This window comes from Catharus ustulatus, chromosome 10 (genome assembly GCF_009819885.2).
Source record: "Catharus ustulatus isolate bCatUst1 chromosome 10, bCatUst1.pri.v2, whole genome shotgun sequence".
In the NCBI taxonomy this organism is placed as follows: domain Eukaryota; kingdom Metazoa; phylum Chordata; class Aves; order Passeriformes; family Turdidae; genus Catharus; species Catharus ustulatus.
In genome coordinates, this window is record NC_046230.1 from 18,675,723 (window position 1) to 18,688,556 (window position 12,834).

Here is a 12,834-nt window from a genome sequence, read left to right on the forward strand (position 1 = left end):
ACTGTGGAAAAGGCAGCCAAGCCTCTGGCAGTGCCAGTTGGTGTAGGCAGTGCTTGGAGAGGAGATGCCCCATTGAACCCAAGGCATGTGCCTTGGATGAAACAGAGGGGCTACTTGGCTGTTTTTTTATGGAAATAATAAAAAGTGCAAGTAATATTCAATACTAGATACAAGCACACAAAAATCTCATATAAGCATCAGAAAGTGATGCCACAAAATACACTCATAAATGTGACTTCCAGGACGAAAATGGATAGAGAGAAAAGGAAAGGACTAAAATTGTGTTAACACTGTGGTGTTAAAACTTCACTGGCACCTCTTCTCCCCTTGGCTAGCAAGTCCATGCAAGCCATTCAGCTCAGAATTTCAAAATAAAAGACTGTCAAAAAAATTCATCTTGTCTTTCCTCCCTCCTTTGTGGCCATTCCCCATGAAGTGTAGGGGCTTGTTTAGCTCTTCTCATCAAAAACTGCTTGGCACTGTGGTATGGTGTACCATATACAGAGTGGGAAGGAGTGTTGGTTTTACTAATTTCTCATTACTTAATGTTGGCATTATATTAAAAACTGGAGCTATCAATCAAAAAAACCCCAATCAAACAAGCAAGACACCTCACCAAAGCAGTAAGAAGATTATCCTTCTCGAAGCTTTCAGTTACATGGGAGAGGGCTAAGAACTGTAAATTCACTTTTACACCCAGAATAAGGGAGACACAGGTGGCTGAAGAGAATTCTTCTCACACCAACTTGAGGCAAAGCTCAGATCCCAACTTGGACACTCCCCACATGATTCAGCCTTCCAAATCCTAACAAGTGTATCAGAGACCAGGACTTAAAAAATGATAAAAAAAGCACCAGGACCAACATTACAATGGGAAAGCTTAGTCACAAAGTTGTGGCAGAAAAGCAACTGGTTTATGGTGGCTCTGGTCAGATTTGTAGAGCAGTGAGCTATTGCTAAGGCACTAAATACTCCAAGGAGTACCCTGAAAGTCAGTCTGAAAAACAACCTGAAAAGACCTTTCCCTTTTCTAAAATCTTAGAACATTTGAAAAACCCTGTTCAAACTAGGTTTGAGATCACATTAGCCAACATAAGGAAAAAGAACAGCGTTTACACCTGCCTAGACATGTCCGATCTATAAAAGAAACCAAACCAGGCACAAAAAGTGAATATTGTCAGTAACTGACTCCCCTGCTGATTTCTGACTGTGACAGTATAGGAAAAACAATCAAGTGAATGCCAAGGCTGCCAGAGACAACGAGCAGCCTCAGGGTTCAGAATCAGAGGCATTGCTGCCATCAGGACGGTGATGCTGTCTCAGGAGGATGGTGAGTGACCAACCTCTGCTGCCATCAGCACGAGGATGTCTCCTTCCTAAGGGAGCAGTGACAGCTGCATGGAGCATTATTTAAATACTATTAAAAGTATTTGAAGTGCAGAAACTTAAAGGCAAAAACAACTGTGTGAGTAACAAACCCATTAGTTTGTCTCACCTAGTGCCAAATCCTTTCATTCACAGCATGCTCAAGGCTTCCCCACAATACACTCAGCTCCCTGTGAGGTCTCTGGGCTCATCCAAGCAAAGAGGACAGCCAGGAGTTACCAGAGAAGATAGTCCTGCATCATACACCAGAGAGTTCTGTATCCACCATGTGTAAGAGCTACATCCAGAGCACACTGCAGAGTTAACTCATGGCCAGAGGGTGACTGGCACCCAGCACAGGAGAACTGGGACAGGCAAAAATAAGGATGCAATTTGTGTTCTCAGTCAGATCAAATTCAAAGTGACTCTGACCTGCAGCTTTGGTACAACACCGGGACAAAGAAGCATGGACTATATTCCTACCTTGACACCTCCACTGTGGAAGAAGAAGGAGCAGTGCACAGCAGAACAACTGCAGCTGAGAGCTCTCAAGAATCTCAAGTTCAGCCAAGTTTCAGGTTTTTTTAGTGCTGTAAAAAAAACAAAACCCAACCCCAAAATAACACCAACCAACAAAACCTCCTACACAAAACAAAGGCACAAGGCCTAGTCCAAGTGCGACCATGCCTTTGTGTTACAGTCAGAATAAAAAAGAACCTGGACCACTCAGCCCTTGAATTTTCTGACCTAAAAAGCAGAAGAAATACACAGGGTGGTGAGTTAATAAAACACACCTGCAATAACTCCTTTTGGAAACATGCCTCAGCTGAGGCACCTGGCTTCACTCCCAACACTTAGAAACAATCCCCAAGTGTCAGTGACTGCTGTTTAACAGACAGCACCATTTCCAGGGGGTCCTAAGAAAACCTGAACTGACAGATTTCTTTTTTTGAAACACTGTAATAACTTATAAAGCTGTCAAAGTGGGGTTTTATTATTATTATTTAAAACATGCTCCTATGTAAGTCCTTGTATGACAAATTTTAGTCAGCAGGTAATCTTTAAAGTCAAGACTCAAGATAAACCCCAGAAAGCTGGAAATTTATAGAAGCTCTGACACAGCTTTAATTAGAGGTTTGTAACCAGGTACAGGTAATGTACTAAAACGTTGTTGGTTTGAGGCTCTTTGCTGTTAAAACATCACTAACACCTCTGGTATATTGTTCATAAAATGCTTTTTCGTATTGAACAGATACGTCTTCCTGATACAGAGTTGAAAAGCACAATCATCCCAATGAGTCCTTATCTGCCTCTTGTGCCTTCATTTCCCTTTGCTCTTAAACAGTACTGTAAGTTCATTAAGAGCTGGAGTTCTTACTTCTGAGAGGAAAGTTAAAATACAAAATAGAGTTGTGACTAACAAAACTACTTTTTGACCAGTTTAGACATAAATGGTCAATTCCAGAAGGGCCTGTGGATCCAACTAAACTTCAAGCTGCCTTTGCCTTGTGATCTTACTTTGACCCTTCCCTGCTGAATAAATAAAATTATGTACTCTGCAATTACAAGCTGTTGCTGAGGTTCCTGTTTCAAATGTTCCTGTCATTGCTGCTTTTTCACAGCTTTTTAATTCCTTACTGCTCCATCTCAGCTGTTTCTACAGACCTGCACAAACCATTCTGATTAATCTCACCTTTCCCTGGGAATAGATTTTTGTGTAATTCTTTCACAGTGAGTTCCAAATCTTGTCTCACTTATGATGTATAACTATCATAATGGAAGGCCTATATGATGTATAACTATCATAATGGAAGGCCTAGTCTGGCTTAGGTTATAGCTTAAGAAATAGCCAGTTGTAGATAAAACAAAAAAAAGTGCTTTCTTTGTTGTTTATCTTTAGGGGAGCTTTCATAATCCCTAAAGATGTACTTTGTTTTCACTTCTGTCAAGTACTTTAATTTCCCCATTTAATTTTAAACCCCAAAGTCTAAATAGAATAACTGAAGGAGAAATGCTGAATTCTTAAGACATACCTAGCATGTAATGTAGTGCAGAGCTATCTGAATCAGCATTAGATCATCTGATCTAGATGTCAGAAATTATGTACACACCAGGGCCACTGGCACCTGAGCTACCTCTAGGATCACTGACACATCTCAGAATTTTCTTCTCTGTGCTTCACAGCCATCCTGAGCTGCAGCCTCATCCCTGCAAGGTGCTGAGCATCACAACACTGAACAACTTCAAGAGGAACTGAAGGGGCTCAGCACCCTCCTGGGTTGAGCACAGGCTGAGTGATGTTGTGGGTGGATGCTTCCTGAAGTGCAGTTAAATTCACTGAGGCTTGGGTTTTCTGCCAAATAAACCCCAGCTGAGGAAGTTATGCCTGCCCAGAGGCTTTCTTCAGTGTACATGCTCTACTTAAAAAAAAATAATTCTACTGTAAGTTTTGTGTTCATAAACTGATGTTCTCCTTTTTCTTCCTCTTCTGCCCTCTCTGACTTCTGCCCTCGCTCCTCAGCTGCCAAGAAAGTGCCCCTTTGTGTGCGGAAATGCCCAGCAGTTCACAGAAGTTAACTAGAAAAGACACATTCAGCCACTTTCTGTCAAAATGCCTTGACACTCACTTTCTGTCCAAAAGACCCTTTTGCTTTGGAAAGGCCCCCATTGAACACCTCCCCCCTTTCACCTCCCTCTTGAACTTACCCTGCAACAACAATGCAAAATAAATAAGCAAAAGAGGCACCCTTCTCCCCTGCCCCCAGCCTTTGCTGCAGTATTTTGTTGTTGCCATCTTCACTATTATTTTTATGCAAGACACTCGCAAAGTCCAGACTGGTGCAAAACTGCTGCTGCTTGGTGTTACATTCACAAAAATTCTGTTCCTCTTTCATGGCATTTTGCTTTTTTCTTGGTGTTGTTTTTATGTGGGTTTTTTTGGCTGTGGAAAGAGATCCCCCCGTGCATGAGCCCCTCTGGGTGTGTGTTGGAGGGAGGGACCATGTCACACTCTGCACCGAGAGCTCTCACAGAACAGAAACTCAAGGCTGCTCCTTTGGTTTGAAAACGAGTAGCAGATGGATTATCTCAAAATCAAGCCACAGCTCTGGAAGACCTCATCGTTTTGACCAAGGTTTCAGAGTCCTTTGGATGCCCATCTCTGCTCAAAGATACTCAGTGTCTGGTGTGACTCCTATTAAGCTGGGATATGTTAAGACAAGTGCTAATGGCACTGTTTAACCAAACCTTAGCTTTTTTTTCTGTTTAAAACTTCCTGAGACAGGCCCAGGACCAGGTCCTGCAATGGGTAAAACAAACTTATTAACTCAGATCCCAAGTTAATAGGCAAATTTATTTCTGGATCCAGTTTGGCCAGAAATTGAGGGGCTCTGCCCACTGTATATCATCTGGTTAGAAATTACTGGAGGTTTTACACAAGGATAGGCTCTTTGGAAGTTGTAGCTATGTATTTTTAATACTGTCAATAAACTACTTCCTTGAGACACAGAAGGGCAATAATGGGAGCTGTTAACAAAGTGTGAAAAGAAACGGGCAAGCAAAGGTTAATCACATGGCTGTCCACTAATGACCTCTCCAGCCCCGAGTTTAAACCCTCCGCTACTTGTAAAGACCAATCACGTGAATAATTTCCTGTCTGAGGTAGTCTTTATGGTTAAGAATAAAAGCTGAGCTTATTGTGAAAAGAAAGTGCTCAGCAGGGGAGAAGGTTATTATTTTTAAGCTGATCTAAACACCTGGGTTTCTCAGTAGACCCTATTAAACTTCCTCCATTATGTCTAAAGATTTCAATCATTCCTACCACAGTAGTAAATTAGTGTATTACTGCTTAAAGCAGATAAGCCCTAGTGATGGGGACATCCTAAGCTGATGCTGCTCACCCACCCTGAAGAGAGGCCTATGCAGCCGGCTCCTTCACCATAAATAAGGCAACAAGGCCTGATGCCATCCCAGAATATCGTCCCCTTTAGTGTGCTGAGGTGTGAGAGGAGCATTGACTCCTGCTGCTGGCAGGGCCACGGCACAGACCCGGCCTGGGGCATGGGAAGGTTGTGCCTGCAGCTGTATGGCATGGGAAAGCTCTGCAAAACCTTCCATCTCTTCTAGATACAGTGACAGCCAGAAGGAAAGCAAGAATACAGCAATGTGAGATACCCCTGCTTGAAGGTTTAGCTTTTGTAGCAAAAGGATTTCTCTGAGTGAGAAAAAATAATGCTGTCCTGGCCAGTAGCTCTCTGCCCTCACTCCATCTTTCTTTTCTCACCCCCACATTTTTCATGAAACTTGTTCTCTTGGAGTTATGATTCTGGAAAATGCCTGGAGATCAGACTGTGCACAGAGGGAGTACACAGCCTCCCTTCCTCCCATCACAGCTTGCCGCTGCTGGGATCCCCACAGCTCTCCAGCACACCCCAAAGCTGCCCCGAGCAGAGCTCCTTTGCAAGGGTAGCAGAACCCAAGCCCTGGCCAAGCAGCCCTCCTGAGGCTTCACACAACGTGCCTGCTGTCCTGACTGTGGTTTGTTTATGGGCTTGTATATAAAGAGTGCCAGATTCTCAGCCAAGTCCCATTTATCTCTGCGTAAACTCCACCTATGTCATTTATTTCAGTCCTGATTTACACACATCAAACAAAATACCTGCAAATCTTTTCCCTTCTCAACTTCCCCAAAACGTCTCACCTGGCACTTTTAATCCAAGACAGTCTGCAAGAGTTGTAAAATGAGTGTGAAATTTTAACTCAGGTCAACATAAAGTGCCCACCTTACAGTCTCTGGAGGGAATGATATTATACCTTATTAACCTGCTGAAAATGCTGCCTAGGAACTGTTTGATATTGCATGGGTGGTGGTGGCACTGCTTTTTCTACTTAATAAATAGAGTCCTTGAGTTTTCCAAGGGCACACAAGAGAGAAACTCTTCTGTTCTGTAAACAACTGTGTGTCCAGTTTCCATGCACGGATACCCAATTTGTGCATGCAACTGTAGTTATTGTGCATTCAAAGGGGGCACACCACTAGTCACGGGCCTGGGCTTCTTGCCAGTTTAAAAGTCAGCCCTTCTGTATGTAGAAAGAGAAAGCAGTATCCAATAGAAACAGTGCTCTGCATGCACTCACAGCTCTTATTCAAGGCTCTCAGAACAATGTCTAACTGTTAATCTTCCCAACACCGCCGTGAGGCAGGGAATATTTTATCTACATTTTACAGTCAGAGGAAACTGAGGTTAAGTGACTTGCCCAAGGTCAAAAGACAGATTTAATGACAGGCTCAGGATCTAGCCATGAGAATATGCTGCCCTGACACTGCCTGCTACACCTTGGAGTGGGTGAAGAGTAAATGCATCCTTCCCGCAACATCCAAGCACTGTCGTTTGCTGAAGGTCTAATCCAAGGAAGCGCAAACAAAAATCTGCAGTGGTGCCAAGATTAGGGAAATATCTCCTCTGTGGTTGGGCTCTTTTTGTGTTGTAAATGCAGAGGCTGAAATTTCCAGAGATGTGGATGCCCAATTTCCGCTAACATTAATAAGCTGATGTGTCCAAATCCTGTAGGCAGCTTTGAAAGCCTGTTTGTGCTTTCCCTCTTCCTACTATTCAAGCATAGAGTAAGGTCAGGGCTTTCCCATACCCTCTCCCTTCTCTGCCGGTGGAAAAATTCTGGCCATACCTTCACTTACTCTGCAGTGAATGGATAATGTCACTGGGGATTGATTGATCTAATACCCACAAAAGGCCAGAGGAGAGATTCCCTTGGTTGCCACAGATACTGGATCAGGACCTTATCTTTTTATGGCACTCATATCACTCTCACTATTTTAATATCTGAACATCTCGTGGTTTATAATATATTCCACTTCCTAACTCACCCATGAGATACAGAGGTAGCATTAATCACTTAATCCCATTTTACAGATGATGAACTGAGGCACATCAGACTCCATACTCATTTCAGTCTGAACTACTCTGAGACATTCTTGGCATAGGCAAGAGGATGAGATAAGTACCTGCAGCCAGAGATTTACACACTGTCTTAGGAGAGGATGCTACAGCAAGAATGAACAGCCCTTTGGAAAGTGCCTTTTTTTACGTAGACAGCAAAGGGAGCCCGGATGATGAGGCTAAAATCCCTCCCTTCAAGATACTGCTGGGTCAGTCGAATCCCTTCCTAAATGACTTGCCCAATGCCATGGAGAAGGCTTGTGGCAAAGGAAGAAATTAAGTCCCAGACACAATCACAAGGCTATTTTTTCCTTGGACTGAGCTTTGATTTCAGGTAAAGGATTTTTTTTTTTTTTTTTTTTTTAAGGCAGGAAAAAAAATACTAATAAGTTTAAAACTATCAGCTTTGGTTGGATTAGTCACTGGGAATCTCAGCAGCCAGGCTCTTGAGCTCTGGCCTCTTTGACTTTCGTATGTTTAGATGTTCAGGCCCTAATGAGTTGATCTCGTTGATCTTTAGGTACCTATTCATATGCAAATCCTGGCATTCTACTTTTGCTAAATAGTCTTTGTATTAACACATGAAATAAATTTTTTAAAAAAAGAAAGTCAGGCTGTGGTAAATCCTCATACTTAGGTTTGTTTGCATTTGGATAAATGATCATGGTCCCTCTTTACATGATCTTGCTGTATCCCTGTTAGCAAAAGGTGGGGGAGGGTTGGGTGGGTATTGAGAAATCCAACTTTTAATCTCTTCCACCTCACTGTAAATGTTTTATCAAAGAAAATAAAAGTCCAAGAACTGAGCGATAAAGATGCAAAAATATGTTAATTCCTCAGTTTCCTCTTTTGTCAGTTCTTTAAAATTACCAGAGAAGTGTCCTTATTCTAGTGTCATAAGTAGTTTGTCTACTAAAAAGGCCAAATGTGTCTTCTAAGGCTCCAAAAACTATGGCCTGCCACAGGGAGGATGTCTTTTCAAGGCAGGTTCTGCAGGTTCACGGTGCATGTGCATGTGAGAGACCTGTACATCACTGTGCCACGCCAGCGCACACTCGAGAGATTTTGAGCATGAATCCTGACCCCAATAGTGAATGAAAAGCACTCAATGACTTCAAAGGGTCTGGGATTTCACCCATCATTTTTCAGACTCTGAAGCTTACAATCATTAGTGGTTTGTTCCAAAAGTGGTGGCTGCAGAGCAGTGAAGTCATATGGGAATTTCATTCAACTCTGTGACAAACTTCTACTGTCTCTGTTTAAACCCTGTGTATTGTGCAGTTAGTATATAATGCCTACAGTACAGTTATATATTATATATATATTTAACTAGATTAGTCACAGAGAGTAATCTGAAACATAGAAACACAAGAAAACTCTTGCATGGCCTTGAAACCTACTCTGGGAACTACATACACACTTATATGTATTTATGGACGTGTGTATGTGCTTAAAACTTCCAAAATAATCTCAGCCTTCATTTGAACAAGTTGCTTGAAGTTGTAGCTGAGTTTCCTTTGCTAAAGAAAAGCTGTTTAGGAGCAAATGCAGGTTGCAACAAAATGTTAGGAACAAACTGTCCAGGATCTTCTTTCACAACAATCCCACGCGCTTACAAATCTCCCTTTAAGAATAAAGTGGTAGTGCAAACACCTAATTAAAAAAACGGCTTGTATTCAGAGTTACTAATTAAAAATCCTCATGTTCCCCCGACTTTTTCCCCCCTCTGTGGAAATCTGCAAGTTATTTAATTGAAGTCCCATTTTGTCGGTGCAGATGCACGAAGTGTCTGAATCATCAAACAGATTTAGGGTGTTTTGATTGTTGTGTGTGCCTCATTGCTATTCCCAGAATGTCGAGCTGAGCTTATGCTGATCGGCAGGACTTAGAAGCATGAAACAGTAAAAGAGTCCTTTCTTCTCATCCCAGCCCCATCCCCCTTGCCCCCCTGGATTTACATTGAAACTTTGCCAATCTCAGATCGCACTCTGTCTGCTGCCTCTGCATTAAAATGGAGCTGCTTGCCTGTTTCTTTGGCCCCACACTCCATCTTCAGATTCCCCTTGGCTGCCCTAAGGCGCCCCTCATGTTGCTTCAGAGAAACTTCTTTAAGAAGACAATTTCATTTTCTGTCAATTTTTTTCCCTCCTTGTTTGTCTTTTTTCTTTTTTTTAATTTTTCTAAATAAAAATCCTTCTCTGTTTTTTCATTTGTGTGCTGTGTGAAAAGAAAGGAGACAGAGGAGGAGAGAGAAGCCTGTTTTCGTCTAGAGGTGAAAACAGCCTGGTGAGCAGCAGGTGCAAAGCCCCAAAGCAGCTGCTTTCTGCTCTCAAGTTGAAGCGCCTTGGTCCCCCACCCTCCACGCCAAGAGCACTTCATATAATCCTCTCATGCAATTCACACTGTAATTGCAGATATCCAGACTGCTAGGGCTCATTTTATTATTATTTTTACTGATAACAAGATCTGCTAACAGGGGACTGGTCGTAGTAATTAGTTGTGTGTCGCTAGGCAGCTTCTGCAGAAGCAACTTGGATTCTTTCCCTTTCTTCTTCATTCTTTTTAGGGAGGGGAGGGCATGACTGCTTTGCCCCCTCCTACCTCTCCTCTTTTTACCCCCTTGAAGGCCACTCAAAGTAGCACATGGGGAACTTTCTGCTGGCTCTGTTTGGTCCCTTTATTATCTCGCCTGCCTCTTTCACTCCTTGAGTCGAAGGCTGTTGGATGGGTGCTAGCAATGAAGATTATTGTCTTGAGGACCAGCTTGTTTTCTCAAGGCTCTGCTTGCTACATTGCTAATTATGGGTCTATGGGATCCTTTTCTGATATTTGACTAAGTGGCATGGATTACTGTGTAATCATTTCCCACTGGGGAGGGGGATCTTTTTTATTATTATTATTATATGCCTCTGAACAACTTTTCAGTTGCTTTTATTTAGGTAATTGCTCTTCCCTGTAATCCAGGAATTCTTATTTTTTTAATCATATTATGGATTTCACCAAACACTAGTTAACATGTTAATTACTGGTAAATACACACTTCTTTTTCCCTTCTGTTCAGAGTGAATACAGATCCTATGAATGTGCTGTTTGTCATCTGTACCCCTTATGTGTTATCTCTGTCTAATAGGACACTGTTGTTTAAAGAATGAAAAGACTGAACATGGACATTTGGCTCCAAACTTTTGTTTTAGATTAGGGCTTAATGAGTTTATGCTTTTTTTTTTCTGTTTTATTTTTCAAGCCAAAATATAAAGGAATAAAAAATCAGTTTGATGACATAATTATTTTTAATAACCTGAACAGATTTTGCAATGCTGAGACACCATACAAAAGCCTGGAAAATGGGATCCTTTATTTAGTTGCAGAAAGCTTGATCCAGCTGCCATGAAGTCAAGGCAAATTTTCCACTGAGTCAGAAAAACTCAAATCAGTGTGGAAGACCAGACAAGTTTCTTCCAGAGTGTCCTGGTAACACACCAGGGTCCAAACAGACAAGTGTGGTTCAGACAGAGGGGAGTGGAGTGGGGAGGAGATTCCAGCATGATTCAATTACTAGAAATATTTTCAGTTTGCCTTAAAATGGCTTATTTTCCTGGCTTATGCCAACTGTGATTTCTTTCAATGCTTTAAGCTACTGAGATCTTTCTTTTATGCTGCAGTCCCACGTTTTGATAAATAAAACTGCTAAACTGACCATTGCAAAAAAAAAAAAAAATTTAAAAAAGGTTGAATGTCTCAGAAGCTCCGACAATCTGACTGCAAGAGTGCTGCTGCGAAAATGGTGCAGGGGTAGAGTGACTTTAAGGGACCTCAAGTCAAATTGACACACAACTGCAAAGGTAAAAAAAAATACTTTATTTTGGGTACTGGATAAGTAAATTCAGACTGAGCTATAAATGAGAACAGTCTAAGGCTGATTTATTCTGTGCCATTCTATCTAGGATGTCAAAGACTCTTTCTGGCAATGAGGAACACCCCAAAGCACTGGTGCCCTCTGGGGACAACTCTCCTCTTGGGCTCATATGTCAGGATGTTCAGTTTCATACCTTTTTATGGCTTTTTTTCAATCACTTCAAAACTGGTGTGGCAAAAACTTTCAGCTGAGCTTTGCAGGCCAGCTGAGCATTTTCAGAATCCAATGTACCATGACAATAATCCAGCCAAAAGACACTGTACTGGTGCAGACCCTCCTTATTTATTACTTTGTTTTATAAACAGATACTCGCCTAAAAATGCATAACAGCTCTGAGCACTGCAGCCTCTGGTATGTTTGCCTACAAAGTTGCATGGCTTAAGACCCATTTGTTTTTAAAAATGGCTTGGTAGCCTCTTCTCAAATTTCAGCCCAAAGAGCTGCTGGACTTGGAGCAAAGTAAACACAGTCCAATACTAATTCTCAGCAGTCAGTCCAAAAGTGCTTTTCCCTGGGGGGGGCCAACAGGGATGTCCACAAGCTTTCAAAATAAACATAATTCAAGGTGACACTGGCACACCAGGACTTGCATTAAGGATATGTCAGAAGAAGTAAATTGCAGGCTGGCAGAGCGGGAGAGAGCAGGTCAAGTGATATTGTGAAAAAAACTGTGTTGGTTCCTATAAAACTTTCAAGCAGTTCAATTGGTTCAGTGTAAATGCTGTTAGTTGTAAAACTACTCTGGATTTAATCTATAGTGTCAAAAGAGTTTGCATTCTTTGCCATTAGAAATGTGAACCTCTTAGAAACACTCCTGAAGATGAGATTTATTAGGCTAAAAAGTGACAACTCCTGGCTATTTCCTGGAGAAACGTATTATTCCATCTCAACTAAAATTAAAACAGGTCAAGTAAACAACTCTGAAAGCTGGAAAACTCAATTTCTTGCCCATCTAATTATGCCTAGCTAGAGCAGCCTGTACAATTTTCCATTATGACTGTTATGAACTGTGTGTGGTCCCCTGACTGTACCATACGAGCTGGGGCACTGGAGCACAATAAGGCATGTTAGAGGCTGTCAGCGTGTTTTAGGATCTTCTAATTCTTGTTCACTGGAATCACACTGCTGTGTGCAATACAGCATTTGAGGTGACCCCTTGAACAAAATTTCTTATTTGCATCTAAAGACTTTGGAAAAGTTTCGTTTGAGAGATAAATATTGTTTTGTTTGGTTTTTTTCATTAGAGGTGATCAAAACTTTGGATATGGGAGCTTTCTCCTTGGTCCTAGATTGTGGCCTTAAATCTGCTTTCAGGTTTCCTTTTCATCCATGTTTATTTATGCATGGATTTTTCTTCCTTTTTTTTTTTTTTTTTTTTTTTTTAAACTGACCTGCTTTGCCCCATGACCAGCTATCTTTTATTCAGGTTGCTTTGCTGTAATTTGTTTGTTTATTCTTTCAGTGTTGCTTGAGTAGAACACTGCAAAAACTTCTTTAGCACCAAATAACCACCAGCTTTTAAAGAAGAACCCATTTTTTATTTAAATCAAAGCAATGACGTCCAACCAGCTTATCTTTCTCTTGCTCCTCCCAATA